A 21064-nucleotide genomic window follows, 5' to 3' on the forward strand; every position below is an offset into this window, starting at 1 on the left:
CATGGTGGGATCTCTGCATGTGTAGTGGGATCTCTGTACTTGTGATGGGATCTCTGCACATGTGGTGGGATCTCTGCACTCATGGTGGGATATCTGCACTCATGGTAGGATCTCTCTACTTGTGATGTGATCTCTGCACTCATGGTGGGATTTCTGCACTTGTGATGGGATCCCTGCACTCATGGTGGGATCTCTACACTTGTGATGGGATCTCTGTACTTCTGGTGGGATCTCTGCACTCATGGTGGGATCTCTACACTTGTGATGGAATCTTGCACTCATGGTGGGATCTCTGCACTTGTGGTGGGATCTCTGCACTCATAGTGGGATCTCTGCCCTTGTGGTGGGATATCTGCACTTGTGATGGGATCTCTGCATTCATGGTGGGATCTGTGTACTCATAGTGGATTCTCTTTTTTTGTGATGGGATCTCTGCACTTGTGGTGGGATCTCTGCACTTATGGTGGGTTTTCTGCACTTATTGTGGGATCTCTGCACTTGAGATGGGATCTCTATACTCATGGTGGGATCTCTGCACTTGTGGTGGGATCTCTGCACTCATAGTGGGATCTCTCTACTTTTGATATGATCTCTGCACTTATGGTGGGATCTCTGCACTTATGATGGGATCTCTTCACTTGTGGTGGGATCTCTGCACTTGTGGTGCGATCTCTGCACATGTGGTGGGATCTCTATACTCATGGTGGGATCTCTGCACTTGTGATGATGGGATCTCTGTACTTATGGTGGGATCTTTGAACTTGTGGTGGGATCTCTGCACTTATGGTGGGATATTTGCACTTGTGGTGGGATCTCTGCACTTGTGATAGGATCTCTGCATTCATGGTGGGATCTCTGCATGTGTGGTGACATCTCTGCACTTATGGTGGGATCTTTGCACTTATGGTGGGATCCTGCACTTGTGATAGGATCACTGCACTTATGGTGGGATCTCTGCACTTATGATGGGATCTCTTCACTTGTGGTGGGATCTCGGTACTTGTGGTGGGATCTCTGCAATTGTGATGGGATCTCTGCACTCATGGTGGGATCTCTGCACTTATGGTAGGATCTCTGTACTCATAGTGGGATCTCTCTACTTATGGTGGGATCTCTGCACTTGTGATCTTTGCTCTTATGGAGGGATCTCTGCACTTGTGATGGGATCTCTGAACTTGTGGTGGGATCTCTGCACTTGCGATGGGATCTCTGCACTCATGGTGGGATCTCTGCACTCGTGATGGGATCTCTGCACTTGTGGTAGGATCTCTGCATGTATGATGGAATCTCTGCACTCATGGTGGGATCTTTGTAGTTAGAGCACTTGTGATCGGATCTCTGCACTCATGGTGGGATCTCTGCACTTGTGATGGGATCTCTGCACTTGTGGTGGGATCTCTATACTTGTGATGGGATCTCTGCTTTTGTGATGGGATCTCTGCACTCATGGTGGGATCACTGCACTTGTGGTGGGATCTCTGCACTCATAGTGAGATCTCTTTACTTTTGATGGGATATCTGCACTCATGGTGGGATCCCTGCACTTGTGATGGGATCTCTGCACTCATGGTGGGATTTGTGCATTCATGGTGGGATTTTTGCACTTGTGGTGGTATCTCTGAACTCATAGTGGGATCTCTCTACTTGTGATGGGATCTTTGTACTTGTGGTGGGATCTCTGCACTTGTGATGGGATCTCTGCACTTGTGATGGGATCTCTGCATTCATGGTGGGATCTCTGCACTTGTGATGGGATCTCTGCACTCATGGTGGGCTATTTCTACTTGTGATGGGATCTCTGCACTCATGGTGGGATCTCTGCACTTGTGATGGGATCCCTGCACTCATGGTGGGATCTCTGCACTTGTGGTGGGATCTCTGCACTTGTGATGGGATCTCTGCACTCGTGATGGGATCTCTAGACTCATGGTGGGATCTCTGCACTCATGGTGGGATCTCTGCACTCATGATGGGATCTCTGCACTTGTGGTAGGATCTCTGCACTTATGGTGGGATCTCTGCACTCATGGTGGGATCTTTGTATTTGTGATGATGTATCTGCACTCATGGTGGGATCTCTGCACTCATAGTGGGATCTCTCTACTTGTGATGGGATCTCTGCACTTGTGGTGGGATCTCTGAACTTGTGATGGGATCTCTGCACTCATGGTGGATCGCTGCACTTGTGATGGGATCTCTGCACTTGTGGTGGGATCTCTGCACTAGTGATGGGATCTCTGCTCTCATGATGGGATCCCTGCCCTTGTGGTAGGATCACTGCACTCATGGTAGGATCTCTCTACTTGTGATTGGATCTCTGCACTCATGGTGGGATCTCTGCACATGTGATTGGATCTCTGCACTTGTGGTGGGATGTCTGCACTTGTGATGGGATCTCTGTATTTATGGTGGGATCTCTGCACCTGTGGTGGGATCTCTGCACTTGTGTTGGGATCTCTGCACTTGTGGTGGGATCTCTGCACTCATGGTGGGAACTCTACACTTATGGTGGGATCTCTGCATTCATGGTGGGATCTTTGTACTTGTTGTGGGATATCTGCACTCATAGTGGGATCTCTCTACATTGTGATGGGATCTCTGCACTCATGATAGGATCTCTGCACTTGTGATGTGATCTCTGTACTTGTGGTGGGATCTCTGCACTTCTGATGGGAGCTCTGCACTTGTGTTGGGATATTTGCATTCATGGTGTGATCTCTGCACCTGTGGTGGGATCTATGCACTTTTGGTGGGATCTCTGCACTTGTGATAGGATCTCTGCATTCATGGTAGGATCTCTGCACTCATGGTGGTATCTCTGCACTGGTGATGGGATCTCTGCACTTGTGGTGGGATGTTTGTACTCATGGTGGGATCTCTATACTCATGGTGGGATCTCTGCACTTGTGATGGGATCTCTGCTTTCATGGTGGGATCTCTGCACTGGTGATGGGATCACTGCACTTATGGTGGGATCTCTGCACTTGTGGTGGGATCTCTACACTTGTGATAGGATATCTGTATTCATAGTGGGATCTCTGCACTTGTGGGATCTCTGCTCTCATGAAGGGATCCATGCCCTTGTGGTAGGATCGCTCTACTCACGGTGGGGTCTCTCTACTTGTGATGGGATCTCTGCACTCCTGGTGGGATCTCTGCACATGTGATGGGATCTCTGTACTCATGGTGGGATCTCTGCACTCATGGTGGGATCTGTGTACTCATAGTGGAATCTCTTTACTTGTGATGGGATCGCTGCACTTGTGGTGGGATCTCTGTACTTATGATGGGTTCTCTGCACTTATGGTGGGATCTCTATACTCATAGTGGGATCTCTCTACTTGTGATGAGATCTCTACATTTGTGGTGGGATCTCTGCACTTGTGATGGGATATCTGCACTCATGTTGGGATCTGTGTACTCATAGTGGGATCTCTCTACTTATGATGGGATCTCTGTACTTGTGGTGGGATCTCTGTACTCATGGTGGGATCTATGTACTCATAGTTGGATCTCTGCACTCATGGTGGGATCTCTGCACTTGTGGTGGGATTTCTGCCCTCATAGTGGGATCTCTCTACTTATGGTGGGATCTCTGCACTTGTGATGGGATCTCTGCTCCTATGGAGGGATCTCTGCACTTGTGATGGGATCTCTGCACTTGTGGTGGGATCTCTGCACTTGTGGTGGGATCTCTGCACTTGTGGTGGGATCTCTGCACTCATAGTGGGATCTCTCTACTTTTGATGGGATCTCTGCACTTGTGGTGGGATCTCTGCACTTGTGGTGTGATCTCTGCACATGTGGTGGGATCTCTATACTCATGGTGGGGTCTCTGCACTTGTGATGGGATCTCTGCACTTATGGTTGGATCTTTGCACTTGTGATGGGCTCTCTGCACTTATGGTGGGATCTCTGCACTTATGATGGGATCTCTTCACTTGTGGTGGGATCTCTGCACTTGTGGTGCGATCTCTGCACATGTGGTGGGATCTCTATACTCATGGTGGGGTCTCTGCACTTGTGATGGGATCTCTGCACTTATGGTGGGATCTTTGCACTTGTGATGGGATCTCTGCACTTACGGTGGGATATTTGCACTAGTGGTGGGATCTCTGCACTTGTGATAGGATCTCTGCATTCATGGTGGGATCTCTGCATGTGTGGTGAGATCTCTGCTCCTATGGTGGAATATTTGCACTTATGGTGGGATCCTGCCCTTGTGATAGGATCACTGCACTTATGGTGGGATCTCTGCACTTATGATGGGAACTCTTCACTTGTGGTGGGATCTCTGTACTTGTGGTGGGATCTCTGCACTTGTGGTGGGATCTCTATACTCATGGTGGGATCTCTGCACTTGTGATGGGATCTCTGCACTCATTGTGGGATCTCTATACTTATGGTAGGATCTCTGTACTCATAGTGGGATCTCTCGACTTATGGTGGGAAGTCTGCACTTGTGATCTCTGCTCTTATGGAGGGATCTCTGCACTTGTGATAGGATCTCTGCACTTGTGGCGGGATCTCTGCACTTGTGGTGGGATCTCTGCACTTATGGTGGGATCTCTGCACTCATGTTGGGATCTTTGTACTTGTGATGGTGTATCTGCACTCATGGTGGGATCTCTGCCCTCATAGTGGGATCTCTCTACTAGTGATGGGGTCTCTGCATTTGTGGTGGGATCTCTGCACTTGTGATGGGATCTCTGCACTTATGGTTGGATCTCTGCACTTGTGATGGGATCTCTGCTCTCATGATGGGATCCCAGCCCTTGTGATAGGATCTCTGCATTCATGGTGGAATCTCTGCACTCGCGGGATCTCTGCACTTGTGAAGGGATCTCTGCACTTGTGGTGGGATCTCTGTATTCATGATTTGATCTCTGCACTTGTGGTGGGATCTCTCTACTTGTGATAGGATCTTTGCACTCATGGTGGGATCTCTGCACTTGTGATAGGATCTCTGCACTTATGGTGGGATCTCTGCTTTCAAAGTTAGATCTTCCAACTTGTGATGGGATCTTTGCACTTGTGGTGGGATCTCTGCACTCATAGCAGGATCTCTCTACTTGTGATGGGATCTCTGCACTCATGGTGGGATCTCTGTACTTGTGATGGGATCTCTGCACTCAGTGGGATCTCTGCACTTGTGATGGGATCTTTGCACTCATGGTGGGATCTCTACACTTGTGGTGGGATCTCTGCACTCAAAGTGGCATGTCTCCACTTGTGATGGGATCTCTGCACTCATGGTGGTATCTCTGCACTTGTGATGGGATCTCTGTACTCATGGTGGGATCTCTGCACTCATAGTGGGATCTCTCTACTTGTGATGGGATCTCTGCACTTGTGGTGGGATCTCTGTACTCATGGTGGGATCTCTGCACTCATAGTGGGGTCTCTCTACTTGTGATGGGATCTCTGCACTCCTGGTGGGATCTCTGCACATGTGATGGGATATCTGTACTCATGGTGGGATCTCTGCACTCATGGTGGGATCTGTGTACTCATAGTGGAATCTCTTTACTTGTGATGGGATCGCTGCACTTGTGGTGGGATCTCTGTACTTATGATGGGTTCTCTGCACTTATGGTGGGATCTCTATACTCATAGTGGGATCTCTCTACTTGTGATGAGATCTCTACATTTGTGGTGGGATCTCTGCACTTGTGATGGGATATCTGCACTCATGTTGGGATCTGTGTACTCATAGTTGGATCTCTCTACTTATGATGGGATCTCTGTACTTGTGGTGGGATCTCTGTACTCATGGTGGGATCTCTGTACTCATAGTTGGATCTCTGCACTCATGGTGGGATCTCTGCACTTGTGGTGGGATTTCTGCCCTCATAGTGGGATCTCTCTACTTACGGTGGGATCTCTGCACTTGTGATGGGATCTCTGCTCCTATGGAGGGATCTCTGCACTTGTGATGGGATCTCTGCACTTGTGGTGGGATCTCTGCACTTGTGGTGGGATCTCTGCACTTGTGGTGGGATCTCTGCACTCATAGTGGGATCTCTCTACTTTTGATGGGATCTCTGCACTTGTGGTGGGATCTCTGCACTTGTGGTGCGATCTCTGCACATGTGGTGGGATCTCTATACTCATGGTGGGGTCTCTGCACTTGTGATGGGATCTCTGCACTTATGGTAGGATCTTTGCACTTGTGATGGGATCTCTGCACTTATGGTGGGATCTCTGCACTTATGATGGGATCTCTTCACTTGTGGTGGGATCTCTGCACTTGTGGTGCGATCTCTGCACATGTGGTGGGATCTCTATACTCATGGTGGGGTCTCTGCACTTGTGATGGGATCTCTGCACTTATGGTGGGATCTTTGCACTTGTGATGGGATCTCTGCACTTACGGTGGGATATTTGCACTTGTGGTGGGATCTCTGTACTTGTGATAGGATCTCTGCATTCATGGTGGGATCTCTGCATGTGTGGTGAGATCTCTGCACTTATGGTGGAATATTTGCACTTATGGTGGGATCCTGCCCTTGTGATAGGATCACTGCACTTATGGTGGGATCTCTGCACTTATGATGGGAACTCTTCACTTGTGGTGGGATCTCTGTACTTGTGGTGGGATTTCTGCACTTGTGGTGGGATCTCTATACTCATGGTGGGATCTCTGCACTTGTGATGGGATCTCTGCACTCATTGTGGGATCTCTATACTTATGGTAGGATCTCTGTACTCATAGTGGGATCTCTCAACTTATGGTGGGAAGTCTGCACTTGTGATCTCTGCTCTTATGGAGGGATCTCTGCACTTGTGATAGGATCTCTGCACTTGTGGCGGGATCTCTGCACTTGTGGTGGGATCTCTGCACTTATGGTGGGATCTCTGCACTCATGTTGGGATCTTTGTACTTGTGATAGTGTATCTGCACTCATGGTGGGATCTCTGCCCTCATAGTGGGATCTCTCTACTAGTGATGGGATCTCTGCATTTGTGGTGGGATCTCTGCACTTGTGATGGGATCTCTGCACTTATGGTTGGATCTCTGCACTTGTGATGGGATCTCTGCTCTCATGATGGGATCCCAGCCCTTGTGATAGGATCTCTGCATTCATGGTGGAATCTCTGCACTCGCGGGATCTCTGCACTTGTGAAGGGATCTCTGCACTTGTGGTGGGATCTCTGTATTCATGATTTGATCTCTGCACTTGTGGTGGGATCTCTCTACTTGTGATAGGATCTTTGCACTCATGGTGGGATCTCTGCACTTGTGATAGGATCTCTGCACTTATGGTGGGATCTCTGCTTTCAAAGTTAGATCTTCCAACTTGTGATGGGATCTTTGCACTTGTGGTGGGATCTCTGCACTCATAGCAGGATCTCTCTACTTGTGATGGGATCTCTGCACTCATGGTGGGATCTCTGTACTTGTGATGGGATCTCTGCACTCAGTGGGATCTCTGCACTTGTGATGGGATCTTTGCACTCATGGTGGGATCTCTACACTTGTGGTGGGATCTCTGCACTCATAGTGGCATGTCTCCACTTGTGATGGGATCTCTGCACTCATGGTGGTATCTCTGCACTTGTGATGGGATCTCTGTACTCATGGTGGGATCTCTGCACTCATAGTGGGATCTCTCTACTTGTGATGGGATCTCTGCACTTGTGGTGGGATCTCTGAACTTGTGATGGGATCTCTGCACTCATGGTGGATCGCTGCACTTGTGATGGGATCTCTGCACTTGTGGTGGGATCTCTGCACTAGTGATGGGATCTCTGCTCTCATGATGGGATCCCTGCCCTTGTGGTCGGATCACTGCACTCATGGTAGGATCTCTCTACTAATGATTGGATCTCTGCACTCATGGTGGGATCTCTGCACATGTGATTGGATCTCTGCACTTGTGGTGGGATGTCTGCACTTGTGATGGGATCTCTGTATTTATGGTGGGATCTCTGCACCTGTGGTGGGATCTCTGCACTTGTGTTGGGATCTCTGCACTTGTGGTGGGATCTCTGCACTCATGGTGGGAACTCTGCACTTATGGTGGGATCTCTGCATTCATGGTGGGATCTTTGTACTTGTTGTGGGATATCTGCACTCATAGTGGGATCTCTCTACATTGTGATGGGATCTCTGCACTCATGATAGGATCTCTGCACTTGTGATGTGATCTCTGTACTTGTGGTGGGATCTCTGCACTTCTGATGGGAGCTCTGCACTTGTGTTGGGATATTTGCATTCATGGTGTGATCTCTGCACCTGTGGTGGGATATATGCACTTTTGTTGGGATCTCTGCACTTGTGATAGGATCTCTGCATTCATGGTGGGATCTCTGCACTCATGGTGGTATCTCTGCACTGGTGATGGGATCTCTGCACTTGTGGTGGGATGTTTGCACTCATGGTGGGATCTCTATACTCATGGTGGGATCTCTGCACTTGTGATGGGATCTCTGCTTTCATGGTGGGATCTCTGCACTGGTGATGGGATCACTGCACTTATGGTGGGATCTCTGCACTTGTGGTGGGATCTCTACACTTGTGATAGGATCTCTGCATTCATAGTGGGATCTCTGCACTTGTGGGATCTCTGCTCTCATGAAGGGATCCATGCCCTTGTGGTAGGATCGCTCTACTCATGGTGGGGTCTCTCTACTTGTGATGGGATCTCTGCACTCCTGGTGGGATCTCTGCACATGTGATGGGATATCTGTACTCATGGTGGGATCTCTGCACTCATGGTGGGATCTGTGTACTCATAGTGGAATCTCTTTACTTGTGATGGGATCGCTGCACTTGTGGTGGGATCTCTGTACTTATGATGGGTTCTCTGCACTTATGGTGGGATCTCTATACTCATAGTGGGATCTCTCTACTTGTGATGAGATCTCTACATTTGTGGTGGGATCTCTGCACTTGTGATGGGATATCTGCACTCATGTTGGGATCTGTGTACTCATAGTGGGATCTCTCTACTTATGATGGGATCTCTGTACTTGTGGTGGGATCTCTGTACTCATGGTGGGATCTCTGTACTCATAGTTGGATCTCTGCACTCATGGTGGGATCTCTGCACTTGTGGTGGGATTTCTGCCCTCATAGTGGGATCTCTCTACTTATGGTGGGATCTCTGCACTTGTGATGGGATCTCTGCTCCTATGGAGGGATCTCCGCACTTGTGATGGGATCTCTGCACTTGTGGTGGGATCTCTGCACTTGTGGTGGGATCTCTGCACTTGTGGTGGGATCTCTGCACTCATAGTGGGATCTCTCTACTTTTGATGGGATCTCTGCACTTGTGGTGGGATCTCTGCACTTGTGGTGTGATCTCTGCACATGTGGTGGGATCTCTATACTCATGGTGGGGTCTCTGCACTTGTGATGGGATCTCTGCACTTATGGTGGGATCTTTGCACTTGTGATGGGATCTCTGCACTTATGGTGGGATCTCTGCACTTATAATGGGATCTCTTCACTTGTGGTGGGATCTCTGCACTTGTGGTGCGATCTCTGCACATGTGGTGGGATCTCTATACTCATGGTGGGGTCTCTGCACTTGTGATGGGATCTCTGCACTTATGGTGGGATCTTTGCACTTGTGATGGGATCTCTGCACTTACGGTGGGATATTTGCACTTGTGGTAGGATCTCTGCACTTGTGATAGGATCTCTGCATTCATGGTGGGATCTCTGCATGTGTGGTGAGATCTCTGCACTTATGGTGGAATATTTGCACTTATGGTGGGATCCTGCCCTTGTGATAGGATCACTGCACTTATGGTGAGATCTCTGCACTTATGATGGGAACTCTTCACTTGTGGTGGGATCTCTGTACTTGTGGTGGGATCTCTGCACTTGTGGTGGGATCTCTATACTCATGGTGGGATCTCTGCACTTGTGATAGGATCTCTGCACTCATTGTGGGATCTCTATACTTATGGTAGGATCTCTGTACTCATAGTGGGATCTCTCGACTTATGGTGGGAAGTCTGCACTTGTGATCTCTGCTCTTATGGAGGGATCTCTGCACTTGTGATAGGATCTCTGCACTTGTGGCGGGATCTCTGCACTTGTGGTGGGATCTCTGCACTTATGGTGGGATCTCTGCACTCATGTTGGGATCTTTGTACTTGTGATGGTGTATCTGCGCTCATGGTGGGATCTCTGCCCTCATAGTGGGATCTCTCTACTAGTGATGGGATCTCTGCATTTGTGGTGGGATCTCTGCACTTGTGGTGGGATCTCTGCACTCATAGCAGGATCTCTCTACTTGTGATGGGATCTCTGCACTCATGGTGGGATCTCTGTACTTGTGATGGGATCTCTGCACTCAGTGGGATCTCTGCACTTGTGATGGGATCTTTGCACTCATGGTGGGATCTCTACACTTGTGGTGGGATCTCTGCACTCATAGTGGCATGTCTCCACTTGTGATGGGATCTCTGCACTCATGGTGGTATCTCTGCACTTGTGATGGGATCTCTGTACTCATGGTGGGATCTCTGCACTCATAGTGGGATCTCTCTACTTGTGATGGGATCTCTGCACTTGTGGTGGGATCTCTGAACTTGTGATGGGATCTCTGCACTCATGGTGGATCGCTGCACTTGTGATGGGATCTCTGCACTTGTGGTGGGATCTCTGCACTAGTGATGGGATCTCTGCTCTCATGATGGGATCCCTGCCCTTGTGGTCGGATCACTGCACTCATGGTAGGATCTCTCTACTAATGATTGGATCTCTGCACTCATGGTGGGATCTCTGCACATGTGATTGGATCTCTGCACTTGTGGTGGGATGTCTGCACTTGTGATGGGATCTCTGTATTTATGGTGGGATCTCTGCACCTGTGGTGGGATCTCTGCACTTGTGTTGGGATCTCTGCACTTGTGGTGGGATCTCTGCACTCATGGTGGGAACTCTGCACTTATGGTGGGATCTCTGCATTCATGGTGGGATCTTTGTACTTGTTGTGGGATATCTGCACTCATAGTGGGATCTCTCTACATTGTGATGGGATCTCTGCACTCATGATAGGATCTCTGCACTTGTGATGTGATCTCTGTACTTGTGGTGGGATCTCTGCACTTCTGATGGGAGCTCTGCACTTGTGTTGGGATATTTGCATTCATGGTGTGATCTCTGCACCTGTGGTGGGATATATGCACTTTTGTTGGGATCTCTGCACTTGTGATAGGATCTCTGCATTCATGGTGGGATCTCTGCACTCATGGTGGTATCTCTGCACTGGTGATGGGATCTCTGCACTTGTGGTGGGATGTTTGCACTCATGGTGGGATCTCTATACTCATGGTGGGATCTCTGCACTTGTGATGGGATCTCTGCTTTCATGGTGGGATCTCTGCACTGGTGATGGGATCACTGCACTTATGGTGGGATCTCTGCACTTGTGGTGGGATCTCTACACTTGTGATAGGATCTCTGCATTCATAGTGGGATCTCTGCACTTGTGGGATCTCTGCTCTCATGAAGGGATCCATGCCCTTGTGGTAGGATCGCTCTACTCACGGTGGGGTCTCTCTACTTGTGATGGGATCTCTGCACTCCTGGTGGGATCTCTGCACATGTGATGGGATATCTGTACTCATGGTGGGATCTCTGCACTCATGGTGGGATCTGTGTACTCATAGTGGAATCTCTTTACTTGTGATGGGATCGCTGCACTTGTGGTGGGATCTCTGTACTTATGATGGGTTCTCTGCACTTATGGTGGGATCTCTATACTCATAGTGGGATCTCTCTACTTGTGATGAGATCTCTACATTTGTGGTGGGATCTCTGCACTTGTGATGGGATATCTGCACTCATGTTGGGATCTGTGTACTCATAGTGGGATCTCTCTACTTATGATGGGATCTCTGTACTTGTGGTGGGATCTCTGTACTCATGGTGGGATCTCTGTACTCATAGTTGGATCTCTGCACTCATGGTGGGATCTCTGCACTTGTGGTGGGATTTCTGCCCTCATAGTGGGATCTCTCTACTTATGGTGGGATCTCTGCACTTGTGATGGGATCTCTGCTCCTATGGAGGGATCTCCGCACTTGTGATGGGATCTCTGCACTTGTGGTGGGATCTCTGCACTTGTGGTGGGATCTCTGCACTTGTGGTGGGATCTCTGCACTCATAGTGGGATCTCTCTACTTTTGATGGGATCTCTGCACTTGTGGTGGGATCTCTGCACTTGTGGTGCGATCTCTGCACATGTGGTGGGATCTCTATACTCATGGTGGGGTCTCTGCACTTGTGATGGGATCTCTGCACTTATGGTGGGATCTTTGCACTTGTGATGGGATCTCTGCACTTATGGTGGGATCTCTGCACTTATAATGGGATCTCTTCACTTGTGGTGGGATCTCTGCACTTGTGGTGCGATCTCTGCACATGTGGTGGGATCTCTATACTCATGGTGGGGTCTCTGCACTTGTGATGGGATCTCTGCACTTATGGTGGGATCTTTGCACTTGTGATGGGATCTCTGCACTTACGGTGGGATATTTGCACTTGTGGTAGGATCTCTGCACTTGTGATAGGATCTCTGCATTCATGGTGGGATCTCTGCATGTGTGGTGAGATCTCTGCACTTATGGTGGAATATTTGCACTTATGGTGGGATCCTGCCCTTGTGATAGGATCACTGCACTTATGGTGAGATCTCTGCACTTATGATGGGAACTCTTCACTTGTGGTGGGATCTCTGTACTTGTGGTGGGATCTCTGCACTTGTGGTGGGATCTCTATACTCATGGTGGGATCTCTGCACTTGTGATAGGATCTCTGCACTTATTGTGGGATCTCTATACTTATGGTAGGATCTCTGTACTCATAGTGGGATCTCTCGACTTATGGTGGGAAGTCTGCACTTGTGATCTCTGCTCTTATGGAGGGATCTCTGCACTTGTGATAGGATCTCTGCACTTGTGGCGGGATCTCTGCACTTGTGGTGGGATCTCTGCACTTATGGTGGGATCTCTGCACTCATGTTGGGATCTTTGTACTTGTGATGGTGTATCTGCGCTCATGGTGGGATCTCTGCCCTCATAGTGGGATCTCTCTACTAGTGATGGGATCTCTGCATTTGTGGTGGGATCTCTGCACTTGTGATGGGATCTCTGCACTTATGGTTGGATCTCTGCACTTGTGATGGGATCTCTGCTCTCATGATGGGATCCCAGCCCTTGTGATAGGATCTCTGCATTCATGGTGGAATCTCTGCACTCGTGGGATCTCTGCACTTGTGAAGGGATCTTTGCACTTGTGGTGGGATCTCTGTATTCATGATTTGAACTCTGCACTTGTGGTGGTATCTCTCTACTTGTAATAGGATCTTTGCACTCATGGTGGGATCTCTGCACTTGTGATAGGATCTCTGCACTTATGGTGGGATCTCTGCTTTCAAAGTTAGATCTTCCAACTTGTGATGGGATCTTTGCACTTGTGGTGGGATCTCTGCACTCATAGCAGGATCTCTCTACTTGTGATGGGATCTCTGCACTCATGGTGGGATCTCTGTACTTGTGATGGGATCTCTGCACTCAGTGGGATCTCTGCACTTGTGATGGGATCTTTGCACTCATGGTGGGATCTCTACACTTGTGGTGGGATCTCTGCACTCATAGTGGCATGTCTCCACTTGTGATGGGATCTCTGCACTCATGGTGGTATCTCTGCACTTGTGATGGGATCTCTGTACTCATGGTGGGATCTCTGCATTTGTGATGGGATCTCTGCACTCATGGTGGGATCACTGCACTTGTGGTGGGATCTCTGCACTCATAGTGAGATCTCCCTACTTTTGATGGGATCTCTGCACTCATGTTGGGATCCCTGCACTTGTGATAGGATCTCTGTACTCATGGTGGGATCTCTGCACTTGTGATGGGATCTCTGCACTCATGGTGGGATCTCTGCACTTGTGATGGGATCTCTGCACTCATGCTGGGATCCCTGCACTTGTGATAGGATCTCCGTACTCATGGTGGAATCTCTGCACATGTGATGGGATCTCTGCTTTCATGGTGGGATCTCTGCACTGGTGATGGGATCACTGCACCTATGGTGGGATCTCTGCACTTGTGGTGGGATCTCTACACTTGTGATAGGATCTCTGCATTCATAGTGGGATCTCTGCACTTGTGGGATCTCTGCTCTCATGAAGGGATCCCTGCCCTTGTGGTAGGATCGCTATACTCATGGTGGGGTCTCTCTACTTGTGATGGGATCTCTGCACTCCTGTGGGATCTCTGCACATGTGATGGGATCTCTGTACTCATGGTGGGATCTCTGCACTCATGGTGCGATCTGTGTACTCATAGTGGAATCTCTTTACTTGTGATGGGATTGCTGCACTTGTGGTGGGATCTCTGCACTTATGGTGGGTTTTCTACACTTATTGTGGGATCTCTGCACTTGAGATTGGATCTCTGTACTCATGGTGGGATCTCTGCACTTGTGGTGGGATCTCTGCACTCATAGTGGGATCTCTCTACTTTTGGTGGGATCTCTGCACTTATGGTGGGATCTCTGCACTTATGATGGGATCTCTTCACTTGTGGTGGGATCTCTGCACTTTTGGTGCAATCTCTGCACATGTGGTGGGATCTCTATACTCATGGTGGGATATCTGCACTTGTAATGGGATCCCTGCACTTATGGTGGGATATTTGCACTTGTGATGGGATCTCTGCACTTACTGTGGGATATTTGCACTTGTGGTGGGATCTCTGCACTTGTGATAGGATCTCTGCAGTCATGGTGGGATCTCTGCATGTGTGATGAGATCTCTGCACTTATGGTGGGATCTTTGCACTTATGGTGGGATCCTGCCCTTGTGATAGGATCACTGCACTTATGGTGGGATCTCTGCACTTATGATGGGATCTCTTCACTTGTGGTGGGATCTTTGTTCTTATGGTGGGATCTCTGCACTTGTGGTGGGATCTCTATACTCATGGTGGGATCTCTGCACTTGTGATGGGATCTCTGCACTCATTGTGGGATCTCTATACTTATGGTAGGATCTCTGTACTCATAGTGGGATCTCTCTACTTATGGTGGGATCTCTGCACTTGTGATCTCTGCTCTTATGGAGGGATCTCTGCATTTGTGATAGGATCTCTGCACTTGTGGCAGGATCTCTGCACTTGTGGTGGGATCTCTGCACTTATGGTGGGATCTCTGCACTCATGTTGGGATCTTTGTACTTGTGATGGTGTATCTGCGCTCATGGTGGGATCTCTGCCCTCATAGTGGGATCTCTCTACTAGTGATGGGATCTCTGCATTTGTGGTGGGATCTCTGCACTTGTGATGGGATCTCTGCACTTATGGTGGGATCTCTGCACTTGTGATGGGATCTCTGCTCTCATGATGGGATCCCTGCCCTTGTGGTAGGATTGCTGCACTCATGGTAGGATCTCTCTACTTGTGATGGGATCCCTGCACTCATGGTGGGATCTCTGCACATGTGATTGGATCCCTGTACTTGTGTTGGGATGTCTGCACTTGTGATGGGATCTCTGTATTCTTGGTGGGATCTCTGCACCTGTGGTGGGATCTCTGCACTTGTGGTGGGATCTCTGCACTTGTGGTTGGATATCTATACTCATGGTGGGATTTCTGCACTTGTGATGGGATCTCTGCACTTGTAATGGGATCTTTGCATTCATGGTGGGATCTATGTAGTCATAGTGGGATCTCTCTACTTGTGATGGGATCTCTGCACTCATGGTAGGATCTCTGCACTCATAGTGGGAACTCTCTACTTGTGGTGGGATCTCAGCACTTGTGATGGGATCTCTGCTCTTATGGAGGGATCTCTGCACTTGTGAAGGGATCTCTGCACTTGTGGTGGGATCTCTGCACTTGTGGTGGGATCTCTGCACTCATGGTGGGATCTCTGCACTCATAGTGAGCTCTCTATACTTTTGATGGGATCTCTACACTCATGGTGGGATCCCTGCACTTGTGATAGGATCTCAGTACTTATGGTGGGATCTCTGCCCTTGTGATGGAATCTCTGCACTTATGGTGGGATCTCTGCACTTGTGATGGGATCTCTGCACGTGTGGTGGGATCTCTATACTTGTGATGGGATCTCTGCTTTTGTAATAGGATCTCTGCATACATGGTGGGATCTCTGCACTTGTGGGATCTCTGCACTTGTGATGGTATCTCTGCACTCATGGTGGGATCAGTGCATTCATGGTGGGATCTCTGCACTTGTGGTGGTATCTCTGGACTAGTAGTGGGATCTCGATACTTGTTATGGATCTCTGTACTTGTGGTGGGATCTCTGCACTTGTGATGGGATCTCTGCACTTGTGATAGGATCTCTGCATTCATGGTGGGATCTCTGCATGGGTGGTGGGATCTCTGCACTTGTGATGGGATCTTTGCACATGTAGTGGGATCTCTGCACTCATGGTGGGATCTCCGCACTTGAGATAGGATCTCTGTACTTATGATGGGATCTCTGCACTTGTGGTGGGATCTCTACACTCATAGTGGGATCTCTCTACTTGTGATGGGATCTCTGCACTTATGGTGGGATCTCTGCACTTATGATAAGATCTCTTCACTTGTGGTGGGATCTCTGCACTTGTGGTGGGATCTTTGCACTTGTGGTGGGATCTCTATACTCATGGTAGGATTTCTGCACTTGTGATGGGATCTCTGCACTCATGGTGGGATCTCTGCATTTGTGGTGGGATCACTGTAGTCATAGTGGGATCTCTCTACTTCTGAAGGGATCTCTGCACTCATGGTAGGATCTCTGCACTCATAGTGGGATCTCTTTACTTGTGGTGGGATCTCTGCACTTGTGATGGGATCTCTGTTCTTATGGAGGGATCTCTGCACTTGTGATGGGATCTCTGCACTTGCGGTGTGACCTCTGCACTTGTGGTGGGATCTCTGCACTCATGGTGGGATCTCTGCACTCGTGATGGGATCTCTGCACTTGTAGTAGGATCTCTGCACTTATGGTGGGATCTCTGCACTCATGGTGGGATCTTTCTACTTGTGATGGGATCTCTGCACTTGTGGTGGGATCTCTGCACTTGTGATGGGATCTCGGCACTCATGGTGGATCTCTGCACTTGTGATGGGATCTCTGTACTTGTGGTGTGATCTCTGCACTTGTGATGGGATCTCTGCTCTCATGATGGGAATCCTGCCCTTGTGGTAGGATCGTTGCACTCATGGTAGGATCTCTCTACCTGTGATGGGATCTCTGCACTCATGGTAGGATCTCTGCACATGTGATTGGATTTCTGCACTTGTGGTGGGATGTCTACACTTATGATGGGATCTCTATATTCATGGTGGGATCTCTGCACCTGTGGTGGGATCTCTGCACTTGTGATGGGATCTCTGCACTTGTGGTGGGATCCCCGCACTCATGGTGGGAACTCTGCACTTATGGTGGGATCTCTGCATTCATGGTGGGATCTTTGTACTTGTTGTGGGATCTCTGCACTCATAGTGGGATCTCTCTACATTGTGATGGGATCTCTGCACTCATGATAGGATCTCTACACTTGTGATGTGATTTCTGTACTTGTGATGGGATCTCTGCACTTATGTTGGGATCTTTGCATTCATGGTGGGATCTCTGTACTTGTGGTGGGATATCAGCACTTGTGGTGGGATCTCTGCACTTGTGGTGGAATCTCTGTACTTGTGATGGGATATCTGCACTCATGGAGGGATCTCTGCACTTGTGGTGTGATCTCTGCACTTGTGATGGGATCTCTGCTCTCATGATGGGATCCCTGCCCTTGTGGTAGGAACGCTGCACTCATGGTAGGATCTCTCTACTTGTGATGGGATCTCTGCACTCATGGTGGGATCTCTGCAAATGTGATTGGATCTCTGCACTTGTGGTGGGATGTCTACACTTATGATGGGATCTCTATATTCATGGTGGGATCTCTGCACCTGTGGTGGGATCTCTGCACTTGTGATGGGATCTCTGCACTTGTGGTGGGATCCCTGCACTCATGGTGGGATCTCTCTACATTGTGATGGGATCTCTGCACTCATGATAGGATCTCTACACTTGTGATGTGATTTCTGTACTTGTGATGGGATCTCTGCACTTGTGATGGGATCTCTGCACTTATGTTGGGATCTTTGCATTCATGGTGGGATCTCTGTACTTGTAGTGGGATCTCGGCACTTGTGGTGGGATCTCTGCACTTGTGGTGGAATCTCTGTACTTGTGATGGGATATCTGCACTCATGGAGGGATCTCTACACTTGTGATGGCATCTCTGCACTCATGGTGGTCTCTTTCTACTTGTAATGGGATCTATGCACTCATGGTGGGATCTCTGCACTTGTGATGGGATCCCTGCACTCATGGTGGGATCTCTGCACTTGTGATAGGATCTCTGCATTCATGGTGGGATCTCTGCACATGTGGTGAGATCTCTGCACTTATGTTGGACTCTTTGCACTTATGGTGGGATCCTGCACTTGTGATAGGATCACTGCACTTATGGTGGGATCTCTGCACTTATGATGGGATCTCTTCAATTGTGGTGGGATCTCTGTACTTGTGGTGGGATCTCTGCACTTGTGGTGGGATCTCTATACTCAAGGTGGGATCTCTGGACTTGTGATGGTATCTCTGCACTCATGGTGGGATCTCTGCACTTGTGGTGGGATCTCTGCACTCATAGTGGGATCTCTCTACTTTTGATGGGATCTCTGCACTTATGGTGGGATCTCTGCATTTATGATGGGATCTCTTCACTTGTGGTGGGATCTCTGTACTTGTGGTGCGATCTCTGTACATGTAGTGGGATATCTATACTCATGGTGGGATCTCTGCACATGTGATGGGATCTCTGCACTTATGGTGGGATCTTTGCACTTGTGATGGGATCTCTGCAACTTACGGTTGGATATATGCACTTGAGGTGGGATCTCTGCACTTGTGATAGGATCTCTGCATTCATGGTGGGATCTCTGCATGTGTGGTTAGATCTCTGCACTGATGCTGGGATCTTTGCACTTGTGGTGGGATATCTTCACTTGTGATAGGATCTCTGCATTGATGGTGGGATCTCTGCACTCATGATGGGATCTCTTCACTTGTGATGGGATCTCTGCACTCATTGTCGGATCTCTATACTTATGGTAGGATCTCTGTATTCATAGTGGGATCTCTCTACTTATGGTGGGATCTCTGCACTTGTGATCTCTGCTCTTATGGAGGGATCTCTGCACTTGTGATAGGACCTCTGCACTTGTGGCGGGATCTCTGCACTTGTGGTGGGATCTCTGCACTTATGGTGGGATCTCTGCACTCATGTTGGGATCTTTGTACTTGTGATGGTGTATCTGCGCTCATGGTGGGATCTCTGCCCTCATAGTGGGATCTCTCTACTAGTGATGGGATCTCTGCATTTGTGGTGGGATCTCTGCACTTGTGATGGGATCTCTGCAATTATGGTGGGATCTCTGCACTTGTGATGGGATCTCTGCTCTCATGATGGGATCCCTGCCCTTGTGGTAGGATTGCTGCACTCATGGTAGGATCTCTCTACTTGTGATGGGATCCCTGCACTCATGGTGGGATCTCTGCACATGTGATTGGATCTCTGCACTTGTGTTGGGATGTCTGCACTTGTGATGGGATCTCTGTATTCTTGGTGGGATCTCTGCATTTGTGATGGGATCTCTGCACTCATGGTGGGATCACTGCACTAGTGGTGGGATCTCTGCACTCATAGTGAGATCTCTCTACTTTTGATGGGATCTCTGTACTCATGATGGGATCCCTGCACTTGTGATAGGATCTCCGTACTCATGGTGGGATCTCTGCACTTGTGATGGGATCTCTGCACTCATGGTGGGATCTCTGCACTTGTGATGGGATCTCTGCACTTGTGGTGGGATCTCTATACTTGTGATGGGATCTCTGCTATTGTGATGGGATCTCTGCACTCATGGTGGGATCACTGTACTTGTGGTGGGATCTCTGCACTCATAGTGAGATCTCTCTACTTTTGATGGGATCTCTCCACTCATGGTGGGATCCCTGCACTTGTGATGGGATCTCTGCACTCATGGTGGGATCTGTGCATTCATGGTGGGATCTCTGCACTTGTGGTGGTATCTCTGCACTCATAGTGGGATCTCTCTACTTGTGATGGGATCTTTGTACTTGTGGTGGGATCTCTGCACTTGTGATGGTATCTCTGCACTTGTGATGGGATCTCTGCATTCATGGTGGGATCTCTGCACTTGTGATGGGATCTCTGCACTCATGGTGGGCTCTTTCTACTTGTGATGGGATCTCTGCACTCATGGTGGGATCTCTGCACTTGTGATGGGATCCCTGCACTCATGGTGGGATCTCTGCACTTGTGGTGGGATCTCTGCACTTGTGGTGGGATCTCTGCACTTATGGTGGGTTCTCTGCACTTATGGTGGGATCTCTGTACTCATAGTGGGATCTCTCTACTTGTGATGAGATCTCTACATTTGTGTTGGGATCTCTGCATTTGTGGTGGGATCTCTGCACTTGTGATGGGATCTCTGCACTTATGGTGGGATCTCTGCACTTGTGATGGGATCTCTGCTCTCATGATGGTTCCATGCCCTTGTGATAGGATCTCTGCATTCATGGTGGAATCTCTGCACTCGTGGGATCTCTGCACTTGTGAAGGGATCTCTGCACTTGTGGTGGGATCTCTGTATTCATGATTTGATCTCTGCACTTGTGGTGGGATCTCTCTACTTGTGATAGTATCTTTGCACTTGTGATGGGATCTCTGCACTTGTGATGGGATCTCTGCACTCATGGTGGGATCTCTGCACTCATAGTGGGATCTCTCTACTTGTGATGGGATCTCTGCACTTGTGGTGGGATCTCTGCACTTGTGATGGGATCTCTGCACTCATGGTGGGATCTATGCACTCATAGTGGGATCTCTCTAATTGTGATGGGATCTCTGCACTCTTGGTGGGATCTCTGTACTTGTGATTGGATCTCTGCACTCAGTGGGATCTCTGCACTTGTGATGGGATATTTGCACTCATGGTGGGATCT

The sequence above is a fragment of the Lissotriton helveticus genome, chromosome 10 (genome assembly GCF_964261635.1).
Source record: "Lissotriton helveticus chromosome 10, aLisHel1.1, whole genome shotgun sequence".
Lineage (NCBI taxonomy): Eukaryota > Metazoa > Chordata > Amphibia > Caudata > Salamandridae > Lissotriton > Lissotriton helveticus.